Source organism: Protopterus annectens, chromosome 15.part0 (genome assembly GCF_019279795.1).
Source record: "Protopterus annectens isolate FY-2018-M chromosome 15.part0, PAN1.0, whole genome shotgun sequence".
In the NCBI taxonomy this organism is placed as follows: Eukaryota; Metazoa; Chordata; order Ceratodontiformes; family Protopteridae; genus Protopterus; species Protopterus annectens.
This window is the reverse complement of record NC_056749.1, coordinates 56,115,562-56,129,296: the sequence shown is the minus strand read 5'-3', so window position 1 is coordinate 56,129,296 and position 13,735 is coordinate 56,115,562. Positions and strand designations below refer to the sequence as shown.

General features: G+C 33.7%; 1 protein-coding gene across 1 annotated transcript in view; it reads left to right on the top strand.

Annotated features, from left to right (window-relative positions):
- Positions 1-13,735, top strand: part of LOC122790097 — an 883,343-nt gene that overhangs the window by 581,254 nt on the left and 288,354 nt on the right. The window lies entirely within an intron of this gene.

Below are 13,735 nucleotides of genomic sequence, written 5' to 3'. Positions count from 1 at the left end.
GATAATGTACAACACATCAAGTACATTTTTTAAATGACAAAGTGTCATGTTACACTAAAAACATTACAAATGAAAAAAAAAATGTTTTAATGAGAAAACAGAATGTATGTTTGCTTATAGTAGAGTGCAATGGAAAAACAAACATGATTTGAAGCAAGAGAATATGTGAGAAAAATCAATGAAGTTCGAGTATTATAGCACATCCATGCGCCTGGGTGGTAATGTTGATCACCCACATATTGGCGTGGTTGGGCCCCGAGGGCGACGCCCGAGGGACCAAACAAAGACAACCGTGAGTAAATCCAGCATTACCCACACCCAGGAGTGGGCTATGCCATTATACCATGGTGTTAGTTTGTTTTGTATTATGTTTGTATTGCTGTTATTTATGTTTTTTTTTTGCTTTTTTTTGTATTCTTCCACTTTTTGTGAGATAAAATAGTCCACAATTTCAGTTTTTGTTTATTGTTTATTTCTTCGTTTTAATTTCAAATACACGTGCTTATTTTTAGTTTTCAGGAAATGTTAGGGAAAGGGCCAGGTGGGTGCTTGGTATAATATAGTTTAAGCAGTGTAGAAGCTTTTCTTATAACGCAGTTATGTTTTAGTAGTTATAGGTATGTTGAAATGTGGTGTAGTTTTTTAATTTTGTATTAATTTTTTAAAATATGTACTTTACTATTTGGTCACTAGATGGTGGTGTTGTATGCACTTTATTAGATGTATGCTGATGTGGACGCTCGGTATGGTGTGTGTTTTGACTTATGCGAGGGATGTGTGGTGTGTTTTAGTATGTACATTTTTGGAGTTGTCTGTGTATAGGTATTGTAGGAATATAGGTAAGTGAATGGTTTTATGAGAATGCTTGGTTTTATTGTGTTATAAGTGGTGGTTATGTAGTGTGTGTGTGATGTATTTGGCGATCGCATGACTTTTTATTTTTTAGTGTTCGAGGTGAGGGAATGAGGAGTGTAGTATGGAAATTGGTTCGTTTTCTGTGTTTTCGTTAAATTGTTGTGTGTTTTGGGTATTAGATTTACTTTACTTTACTGTTTATTTGCTGTAGCCGCATGATATTTAGCGACCGGACTTTTTGCGTTGTTTCTTGTAGGATTTACTATGTGCACGCTGGTTGGATTAGCCAATCAGCATGCATGTTTGTCGGGTTTGCGATGTTCGCATGGTATAATATTTGTTACATAGAGTAATAGGTGATAAATGAGACCTGAGACAATTCTAATAAGATATTTAAAGAGGAATCAGAAATTACATGATTAGATACAGTTAGAAGAAACTGAGTGCTGTCTTAATATGAGAGAGGTGTTCATATTATGGTTGTAGAAATAAGAAGGACGGAGAGTAGGAAATTATAAGAAGAGTGCAGGATAGGGTGTCTTCAGTTAGTTTAGGTGAGAAGGGAGGAAAGAGGAAGAGGAAAAGTCTGCAGAGATGAATTAAATAAGATAAGGTAGAGGAGAAAGCAAAAAGGAGTGGAGTAGGAGGCAGGAGATGGTTGTGAAGTGTGATCTGTATTGAAAGGGGGTGAGTGAAGTGTAGTGTGTAAGCTCAGTCAGGACTGGCACAGGAACAGGTTCAAGAGTTTGTAAGGTATTCTTTTAGGGATCATTTAAAGGTGGGTACTTTAGAAGTAGTTCTGTTAGTTAGAGGTAAGGAGTTCCAATTTTTTTTTTTTTTTTGCCACTGAGTACCTGTATAGGCTTTGTCCAGGGGACTGATTTGGTTTATTTATAGAGAGAATAGTTTGTCTTCTAATCTAAGAGTTCTTATTGGAAATTGCATGTTGATTAAAGGGATAAGAGCTGGGCAGGCTAATGGTTTGTCTGTGATTTTGTGTATTGTTATAAGTTGAATGTAGGAGAGGTGAAGGGGGAGTTCCAGTCAGCTAAGGGTATGCAGAGCTTTACAGTGATGGGTAAAGGAGGATGAATTAGTACAAACAGGCAATTTTGTTGTAGCAGCTTTCAAGTTTGTTTTTATGGAGGATTGCAAATTAATTAAAATTAGTGCTCCATAGATAGGGAGGGCAGAATGTAGCTTTTGGATAGAATAATTTTTGTGAGTGTGCTCAGCTAGTGATTGATTCTCTATAGCATGCCTAGTATTTGATGGGTTTTCTTGACATTGCTTTGAACCTGGACGTCAAATTTAAGATTAACATCTATTATGACTCCTAAAAGTTTGGTATGGTTGACTAACACAATTTCCGTGCCATTTGCTGAAAATATTTTGAAGGATGCTTTATTAGGGGTGTGAGTTTTTGAGATAAAGAGTAGGAGTATGGTTTTGTGGGGGTTGAGTAGGAATTGTGCAATTGTAAGCCAAGTTTCAATGGAGACAACAGCTTTTTCAGTGATTTATTGGAGGTGAGTTAAGGTAGTTGAAAAGCAGTTGATGTTAGAGTCATCTACCTATTTGAATTCAGGTGCCTTCACAAGAAGGTGAATGTAGCTTATTGATAAAAGTATTGAATAGTAAAGGGCCAAGGATGGATCCTTGTGGAATTCCTGCAGAAGTAGGAAGGTATGTGGGGATGGATCCTTGCCATTTTGCTTGGTGCCTGTAGGCAAGGTAGCTAGAGAATAATTGAATAGATGGAGATACTAGGCCAAGGGTAGAAAGTTGATTGAGGAGTTTATTGTGAGAGACTATGTCAAAGGCTTTTGATAGATCTGAAAATACTGCAGATACAAGTTTATTAGAGTTGCAAGGTTTATTGACCGTGTCTGTAAATGATAGTAATGCAGTAGATGTGCTATGATCTGGCCAAAATCCATGTTACCTATTGGTGATTAGCTTATTTTAAAAGGAAGTGGAGAAATTGTTGACGAATATATCTATCAAGGATTTTAGAGACAGGAGATAGGATGGCTATGGGATGGAAATTTGGATGTCAGTGGAAATACCTCCTTTATGTAAGGGGTACTGTGTGCCATTTTACACTAGTTAGGGGCACAGGATTATGTTATTGATCTTTTAATAAGAATGCTGATTGGGTATGCTATTGCATCTGCAGCTAGATTTAGGTACTGTCGGAAAAGGTTGTTGGCTGAAGAGGAACAAGGTTTTAGTTTACATAAAAGTTTTTTTATGGGAGTTATAGAAATTGTTGAAAGGTAAAGTGGGTGGAGTTATCTGCATGTGTACTGGAGAGGTTTCAGAGAGATGAGTTGTATGAAGGAAATGTGCTAGGGTCTAAGGTAGGGGATGTTGGCTATGTGGAGGGGGATGTGTTAGGTGAGTTTGAGGTTAAGTTGGCTGTACTGTACATTCTATGAAGTATGTATTGAAATAGGTAGCTGTTTGAAGTGGAGGAATGTTTGGGTATGGGTTGGGATTCTTTTTTTTTTTTACCTGGGCTGATGAGAGACGATATGGATGACCAGAATTTTTTAAGCTTGTTTTTATGGCTGTCATGTAACCGAGTATAAGAAGACTTTTTATCTATATTAACTTGTTTCTTGACTTGGTTTCATAGCTGTCTGAACAGTGGCCATTTTTTGTCATTCTTCTTCTTTTGCCATTTAATCCATGGTTTGTCTTTGCCTTTCTTAAGGAGTTTGCATTAGTTGGTAAGCCATGGGGTTTGTCTGTTTTTAATTCTTTCTGTACACTGCATGGGCTAAGATGTTAAAAACATTTAAAAATTCTGCACTGAAGTATTCCACGGCATCATTTAAGGGGAATCTTTTTAGGATGGACTCATCAATTTCTTTCAGAGATTCAATGAAAGACTCCTTGGAGAATTTGGAGATATTACAGGTAGTTTTGAGCTTATATTCCTATGTTAGTTGTGTAATATTCCTGTGGGTATAAGCTCTCAGATGATCACTTAGTGTATCAGGCAGGGTACCTGAGGAGGTAAAATTAGATGAATTGGTAACCAGTATCCAAACCAGGATAGATTGTTGGGAATTATTTTTCCTGTATCTTATTGGTATATTAATAAGTTGAGTGAATCCAAAGAAGTTCATTCTGTTGCTCAATGAATTTACAGATAAAGACCGTCAGTCAAAGTTTACATCACCCAGGAGGATAATTTCATATGTGATTGTATCTACTATCCGGGATAGTATGTTTCCAATTATTGGAATGTTTTGTTCTGTGGGATATATAGCACAGCAATGCATAAGATCTTGGTTCTATTAAGTTTTGGGAATGAGATTAGAATGTTTTCTTTTCCAAACATTGGGATTGTACCTTTATAGGGAGTTACTTTGACCATATCTGGAATGATTATAGCTATTCCACATGCTTTTTTGCTTTCTAGTGAGCCTAATAATATTATAACTGGGGATAGTATTTCAGCATATTTTATTTCAGGCTTTAGCCATATCTCAGTTGTGGCTAGGATGCCTGGGTTATGATGGGTCATCCCAGCATGTCAATCTGTGCTTTTGCAGCATGTGCTTCTAATGTTTAGAGTGACTATTTTAAAACTTTTAAGGTACATTTTATGGTTTGGGGTTTGACTGGGTCCTGAGTTGTGGTGGATGTCACAACATTGACGTATGGTGGAGAAAGAAAGTTAATTTATTATGGCATTTTAAGCTGAGATGGTTAGAAGCATTATCTTAACATTCAGACTGACATTTTTTAGTATCTTCGGGTTACAACAATGGAATTGCATTATGATAAGGTTGAAGAGATTTTTGAGTAGCTTGTGGGAAGATGGTTGACAGGCAAGGATGAAGTAATAGTTGAGGTGTGCTTATTTATTACTACTACTGGTGGTGATGTTAGGAATGAGAGGTGGAGGAGGAATAATGTGATACAAGAAGGAAATAGCATGGTTAGTGTTGGAAAAATCTTGTAGTATGGTGAGGTAATGAGCAGAGATAATAGTGTGGAGAATAGGTAGGTTTTGATGGGGATGGAGAAGAGTGAGATTTGAGAAGGAATTTGGAACACAAGTGGGTAGAGCTAGTATAAAGAGAACAAACTGTGATTGAATAGAAGGTTAGGTACAGTACAGGATGGTGACTGCAGGAGGTGGAGTAAGTAAGGTTTAAGTGCAGATATAATACGCAACTAAACAAAATAAAATAAAATAAGGCATTCCTGCCAAGAGGTCAGAGAGTGAAGAGAGTGAATAAAATACTTCTGGATTCTACTGGGCCACTGGTCTTTAAGTGTAGATATATTTGAGGTTGGTGAGAATTGGGGATAGGGCAGGGGAACCTGAGCATAGTGAGGGCTGAACAGAGTGGGCTGGCCCACAGTGGAGTAAATACTGGAAAAACTATCTGTAAAATGTGGCAAAACAGGAGGTAAGACAAATCCTGATAATTTTAAAGACAGTAACACAAGCTCGTAACTTGCTGTTCAGATGTACGGAAGTTATACTGTAAAAGGCAGTATTGTAGTGACTGTGGCTTGAAATAATGCTATAGTAGCTGGAGAAACAACTGAGATGAGGGGAGGACCAATCAGTTATTCAATGAAATGCAATTACTCCCTCCACAGATGGTTTACCACCAAAAACAAACTTTCTGTAAGGTAGAATGTTTATGGATATAAAGACAAGGTCTTTGAACTCTAAATGCTTGGCATGAGTCACAGCATTTAAATTTATTGCTATGGGCTTTTACTGAATTTCCAGAGATGTTTTACACTTCTAGAGTAAACTATGTTAAAGTATTAATTTTGCTTCACCTTCAGTAGTAAAAGGCCTGTGGCTGTGGGTGTAGATGGATGTGGGTGTGTCCCTCCAGCAGATTCAACACTACATTACAGAACACACTAATGCATATGTGAAGGAAAACAATTAGTTTGGGTGCTGTAAATTGCCTTACATAGATTTTTACTGAAGGCATTGTTTTTTTTTAACTTTTGCAACTATTGAAGAAATTTAGCTGTACAAGTTCCTTTAGCAATGTGATCATGGTAACTTTTTGCCAGCAATTGTTAGACATACTATGTGCTTGGTACAACTGATTTTAATGAAAGGTATTATTTCTTTTGAACTTTTGCAACTGGAAGTGAAATTCAGCTGTACAAGTTCCTTTGGTAGTGTGATTATGTTACCTTTTCAGCAGCAATTGTCAGATATACTATATGTTTGGTACACTTACTGTAGAGTGACACAACTGGATGGAGAGGTCATAAGGTAGAGAAATGATAATAGTCATAGTCAAAGGGACAGTCCCAGAGATTTTTTGTTTTGATTCTGGTCTTTGTTTACATTTTTAGTCTGGCTTTCTAAGCATGTCCCAGCTTTGGCAGCAAGGGTTGTAGGAGGAGTGCTTGCGGGAAGTTTCAATAGTCTTAGTGAAATTCCATCTCAATTTGCAGTTGTACTCACAATAGTTCTCACTGAGTCATTCATTATCTTCAGCTGTGTTTTTTATCCTCAGAGAAAAGTAACCTTTTGGGAATTTTATGACCTCACTTACTACTACCTTGCAGGAAAGCATATGATCAATGCAAAGCTATAACATTAGTAAAGAGAGTTTTCTGTTAATTTAATTGCATATTTTATTTTGTGCAGATTTCTTTTTTTTAAAAACTTTTATTGATTTTGATTATAATGAAAACAATCAAATAGACATATATAAGATAATTTACATTATAGATTTACAAATTGATAACATGTATTTATAGCATTTAAATATGAATATACGAATAACAAAGCAAACAAACTAAAGTATGTACATAGACGTCCAGTATTTATACATTTACATACACCGTAATCTTCATTTTGTAGCTTATTCTCATGAATGACAAGGAAAGTCAATTACCTTTATACAAAATGATCATTTTTTTCCAACATATTTTGTAAGTTAACCCATAAATGATGTTCATATGTCTTTCTAGTTGTTCTAGAGGTTATGGTTCTTATTTGTAAATGACTAACTTCTTTTAATAAATTAGGAAACTCAGGGAATGTAGGAAGGATGTTTTGAAATCCAATTTTTTGTTATGATCTTTCTAGCCACTGCCAATATAGTTCATAGAAATGAGTATTTGGTTTTCCTAACACATTGTGGAACAGGTGTATTAAATATGATTAATGGTTTATTCAATATGAAGTTGTCTAACAAAGTGCTTGAAAAAAGTCATTTACTTTATTCCAAAAGATATTTAAGGTTGGACAGTCAAAAAACATATGTGCCCAGTTAATATCTACATAAGAGTTGCATCTAGTACAGATGTTCTGTTTTTTAATAATTTTGTCCACTATTGAGGTGTATGAAAGGATGTGTTCATGAATCTCCATGTGTAAATCTTCCATTTCAAAGAAAATGGTGTTTTCCCAGCTGATTGTAGCATATTGACCTTATCTTGCTCACTTGGGGAATTATGAATAATTAAACTATAATAACTCCAGTAGTTATATGTGCAAGAAAATGTTTCTTCTCTTAAAAGTCTATAACTAAAGGAGAGACTACCTGAATATGTATGCTGATATAATAATGTTGATTGCAGAAATTGTAATAATATCTTGGTGTCATGTTTGCTAGTTGGTGAAGCTAGTTTCAGCTTATTATCAAGATATAGTATAGTCCCGTTGTAGTGGTGCTGCGGTAGCATTGTCGCATCACAGCAAGATGTTGTCACATTCGATTCTCAGCTAGAGTGTCTTCTGTGTGGAGGCATGCATGAATGGGCATGCCTTCATTGAAGGTTGTGCATCAGGGCTGGTAACTCGGCATGTAAAAATCCACTACCAAACATTAGCGGACCAGAGTTCCATTGTGGCAACCCCTAACTGGGATAAGCCGATAGACACAACATCAAGATATAGTATAAGTGTTTGTATATCTAACCATGAGGAATTGTTAAGTGCATGTTCCTGTATAATATGATCCATTGAACTAGTCTTATTTTCATAAGTTAGCTGGAACCAGTATTTGAGCTCATTGTTTTTCAGTTGAGAAATTTTGTTAATATCTGAGGTAACAAAAGTCTCTTGTGTATATGCTATAGGAACTAACAAAAAAAGTTGTCTTTGTATTTAACATGTTTATATATAACGTTTCTAAAGTTAATTATAATATTATGTATGTAACTGGCAGAATGATTAGGATTAGTATGTGTGACAAAATATTCTTATAAGATCCATATAAAAGGTGTGTTTATGAATTCTAGTTGACATGTTGTTGGTCTCGTTAAAAGTTCCATAGCTGATTCTTCCCATAAAGATTTCCATTTAGCTAAATAGGTTATATCTAAGAGCTGAGAAATTGATCTGATTATAGCGGAAATCAAGTAGAGATTTAGATCTGGGAAAGCTATTCTACCATTCTTCCAGCTGTTAGTATGTTGATTAATAGTAATTCTAGTTTTTTTGTGACCAAAAGAATCTTAGTAATAAAGTGTTTAGTTTATTTATAAACCTTTTTGAGGGTAGAATTTGAATGGATTGTATTATGTATAAGCTTGTAGGTAGAATTATCATTTTATAATGGTTAGTCTTTCTTCAGTAGTAAATATTACTGTATTCCATTTTGAAAATAATTATTGGAAATTTTGTAAATATTTGTTATAGTATAATTGAATTATTGATTTAATGTCTTTGGCAAGAATGATTCCAAGATATGTGATTTGATCTGTGTTAGCAATGTAATATGTATTATTTCCTATCATCCTTTTTTATTTTTTTATTATTAGAATATATGGGTAGAATTTTTGTTTTATTGTCATTGAATGATAGACAGGAAATCATTTGAGATGTTTTAATTGATTCATATAATGACATGAATGAGCAGTCATTTCCCTTTGTGGTGATAAGAACATCATCCGCAAACAGCTGGATTTTGGCTATATTATCTTTGTCCATTTCCAAACCCTCTATTTCTTTATTGTGTCTTATTTCATTTGCCCAGGGTTCCATGATCAAAGTAAATAGTAGAGGAGAGAGAGGACATCCTTGTTTGGTACCTTTTGTAATAGATATTTTATTGGAAATATATGAACCTATTTTCATATATGCATAGGTTTCTTCATATAAATGTTTTAGAAGATTAATAAAATTATGTGAAAAATGTAAGCATTCCAAAAGAGGAAATATATAGATCCAGTTAATAGACTCAAAGGCCGCATTAATATCAAGACTAATTAATGATAAGTTCCTTTTCTTCCTTTGTGAGAAGTCTATAATAGCTAGGGTTCGTTTTATATCAAAAGTACTTCTGTTAGTTATAAATCCTGTCTGGTATTCGTCTATTAAGTGGAGTAAGAATTTCTTCAATATTTCTGAGAATATATTCACAAACATCTTATAACTGATATACAGTAAAGATATTGGTCTGCACGAGGAACAGCATTTTGGGTTTTTATTTGATTTTAAAATAAGGGATATAAATGTATATTTCCAGGATGGGGGTGTAATATTATCATTTTGGGCCGAATTATATACTTTGTGTAGTAAGGAAATAGCCATTTTGGGCATTATCTTATATACTTCAGAAATAATTCCATTGTTACTTGGAGCTTTGTTAATTTTAAGCTTACTTACTTGACTTAGTATATCTGATAAATTAATTTGTTTATCAATAAATTCTATTTGTGGTTTGTTTAGTTTATTATATATATATATATATATATATATATATATATATATATATATATATATTCTTGTTGATATAATCTCTTATGTTATCTTGTGTTTGAATTTGTTGTGTGGACTGATTAATTTCATGAAAGTGGCATCTAAACTCTTCTAATATAACTTGTATACTATGTACTTCTCTTTTCTTTTTTGCAGAATGTATTTCTTTAATATAATTATATTTATGTAATCTTTTGGTCTTATTGTTAAGTTTTGATAGATGTTTAGGGTTTACAGAATAAGCAAGAAACCTATATTTTTATAGTGCTATCTTTGTTTTATTATGTAGGATATATCTATATTCCTCATTTAGTTTGTATATCTCATCCCTTATAATTTTTGAAGGCAGGTTGTCTTTATTATTTGTGTACAGTGAGTCTAGTTTATCCTGTATTATTCTTATATCTTTATCCCATATTTTCATCTTATTATGAAACCATTTGTTTATTTGTCAATATAAATATGCTTTTAGGGCATCCCAAATAAATATATAATGTGTGTCTGATGCTGAATTTATATTAATGAAGTTTTGTGTCTCTTCTGTTATGAATGATTGAAAATCCTTAAGTTGTGTGAGATATGCTAGAATCCTTTTAATTTGGACACTATGGGTGATATTAATATTAAGATCAAATATGATAGTATTATGGTCCTAGATTAGGCAGGATATAATTTTGCTATTGTTCAGGTTATTCATTATCTGTGTGGAAAGAAATATCCTATCAATTCTAAAATATGTTTTGTATCTATTAGAATAGAATGTGTATTGTAATGAGTTATGATCCACAAAATGATATATGTCTTTGAGTAGGCATAAGTCTATGAAGTGTATAAGTTGTTTAGCTTGTGCTTTAATTTTTCTTTTTCTTTCTTTTTCCTGAAGTGGTTGTATCTTTAGGGTCTAAGATGCAGTTGTAGTCACCTGCCATAATGTTATGTCCCTCAGATAGTGAAACTATTTGATTCAATATGTGTCTAATAGTATTAGTACCAATACCAAGTAACCAATAGTTGTTTATTAGTTTATATAGATTCTTACCCATCTCAATTACAGCCAAGCAAAGCAAACCTTTATTGTCTTGGTATGTTTTGATTATTGTGGGTAATGGTAATGTTTTGTTCCACAATATTGCTGCACTTCTTTTTTTTCATACACTCTGAGCTTATTATATTTGTGTATGTATTTGTATCTAGAAATTTAATAGTATCTTTTGTTAAATGGGTTTTTTGTAAGAATACTATATTAGGTTTATGAAAAGCTAGATATTTAAATAAATTACTTCTTTTATACATATGGATCAAACTATTTAAGTTAAGTGATATGCCTTTCTACATAGTCATATTATGTAATTGTACCTGAAAGATGTGTTAGTAACATATCAATATCATATGTATGATGTGAAAAATTCCGCAAAAAAATGATTTTTTTCTTAGTAAAAATATTAAATCTCATGTCTTTAGGGTAAAAAATATTCCTTGAGCTTTATTCTGTATAATTTCTGTAAATAAGCTACTCTGGATGTCAAAAAACTCTTTTAAAAAAAAAATTATTATATACACTAGATAAAAACAAACACCCCAACGCTCCTCACCTGGAATTATAACCTCCTAATCCTAATGACATCTGTCACTGAGATCAACCCCTAAACTGTAGCAACAGAGTACAAACTCCACTAATAACATACTTTATATACTTTAAGTTAGAAACATTAAGATAACCAAATTCTAATGAAATCATTAATTGTCTTAATATAGTGTTATCTGTAAGATTTATACGTTCATAGATATCATATCTAATAAGAAACCTATGTAACCTAATAGATTCAAAATATGATTTACATTCCAAAATAAGGCAAATGTCTAACAGATTATTTAAAAGGACTAGGTAATTTAGCCCAGTGCCTAAATATTAACTTAGATAACAGAGGTTGTGTGTATAAACAACATTTCTATTAGGTCATCAGATAAAATATGTTATCCAGGACACAATGTTATTGTTCAAACCATGGTTTGTTTAAATGTAATTCTATTATGTATTAACATGTTTGTAACTCTCGTTATATCTCTTCCCTTTATGAACACGAGAGGGAAGAGAAAGTGAAAAGAGAGAGAGAGGGGAAAAAAAGTAAAACAAGGCTAACATGTAGTTAGGATCCCATGTAAATAGTTATATTTAGATTGACTATTTAGAAGGTGTAAGTTTAATTATAAACAGTATGTCATTTAAATAAACATTGTATCATCCCCAAATGGGATGTAGTCACTATAAACACATGTATATACAACTGCTTTCACTAGTGTCAGAATAAAATATCTATTTGAAAAGTTCTTTTTAGTATACCACTTTTGTTAATCAATTCTTTGCTATGCAAATGAACATTCTGAAATGATATGCATAACCTTACTTATGACACTTAACTATAAAGATTGCACAAATTTGTGAAGATACTAACTTTGAGTATGGTAACCATAATTTTTTTTTTTTTTGTTGTACTGTTTTGCATTTTTACTGATCTTATTTGGTTGACTATTGCATCACATTTTCTTTGTTGCACTCACACTTCTACTTACTGAGATATCTGCTATAGAATTGTTTGTACTTTTATTGCTCACGCTGAGTTTGCTGCTATTCCATTACTGTTGACAGTTAACTGGATCATTATTGAACTGTTTCCTTCCACAGAGCTATTTCCTGCTGTTAAATAGCCTACCACTACCCTATTCTTCCAATATTCTATCCTACACTACTCCTCCATGACTCCTCCACACTATCTCACCTCATTTACATGTCTTTTCATTCTCACCATTCTGTATAATGCATCTTGTTATTCCAATACCACACTACCGCTTCTTTTTCACCCCACTCATCCTCCACTATCTCCCTTCCACATCCTTCATCCCTCCATTTTTATTTGATATCCCCCTCCCTCCTTCAACCAAATCCATTTCATTACTTTAAACTAAAACACCATACACTCTACAAAATGTCTCCCACTTTCAAATGTAAATTACATCTCCCTTTTACTTTACTCCGCAATTCTAGGTTTCAACTCCTCTACTCCTTCTCTTGTCTTGCTCTTGCTGGAGATGTCCATCCTAGCCCTGGGCCAACACCGACTAACATTCTCTCTCCCACTACCCCCACAAATAGGCACAATAATAAATACCTTAAATTTATTACCATTAATACCCAGAGTATTAATAACAAAATAACAAACTTTCATGCCTGGCTAAATATAACTGAACCTGACATAGTAGCAGTAACAGAAACCTGGCTAAAACCTCAAACTAGTAACTCTGAAATTTTACCACCTGGCTACCAAGCACTCAGGTCCGATCGTCTAAACAAAAAAGGTGGTGGTGTAGCCTTAGTCTACAACTGCCTGCTAAATCTTAGCCCATACCAAAATACCATTCCCAACTTTAATAATGCAGAACTAGTCATAGGAATCCTCAAAATAAACAACTTCAAAAGTATCTGTATTATAACCATCTATATCCCTCCTGAGACAACTCCTCCACCCTAGAGAATATTCTCTGTTGGGCCTCAAACAATATTAAACAGGAAACTTTCATTCTAGGTGATGTAAATATTGATTGGAATAATATTAATAACAATACTCCCTTCAGTCTATCAATTTTTATAATTTTACTCAACTAATAAACAACATTACCAGACCTAACAAAACCAACCCTCCAGGGTCCATCTTGGACTGGATCCTAGTCAGCCACCCTAACAATATCTCCAACTCAGGTACCTTACCTGACTCATTAAGTGATCATCTCCCAGCCTTTATTAGTGAAACCCAACAGCTCCCACACCAACAACAATATGCCCACTCTCGCAACCTAACTAATTTTAATCCTTCTGTATTTTCAGAAACCCTTCAACTAACAAACTGGGATTCACTAAACACTCTTCCCCTAGATGAAGCCCTAGAACTCTTCAATACTACCTTCCTTAAAAATCCTAGATTCCCAAGCCCCTCCCGCACAAAAGGATAAAGTTCAACTCTGCCCCTTGGCTAACTAAAGACACTAAAACTCTAATGTGACAAAGGGACAAAACATGGAAACTATACAATAAAAATAAAAACCCAGCCTCTTTACTGCAATTTAAGCAACTCCGCAATCTTGCTAAAAAACTTATTATAAAGGATAAGA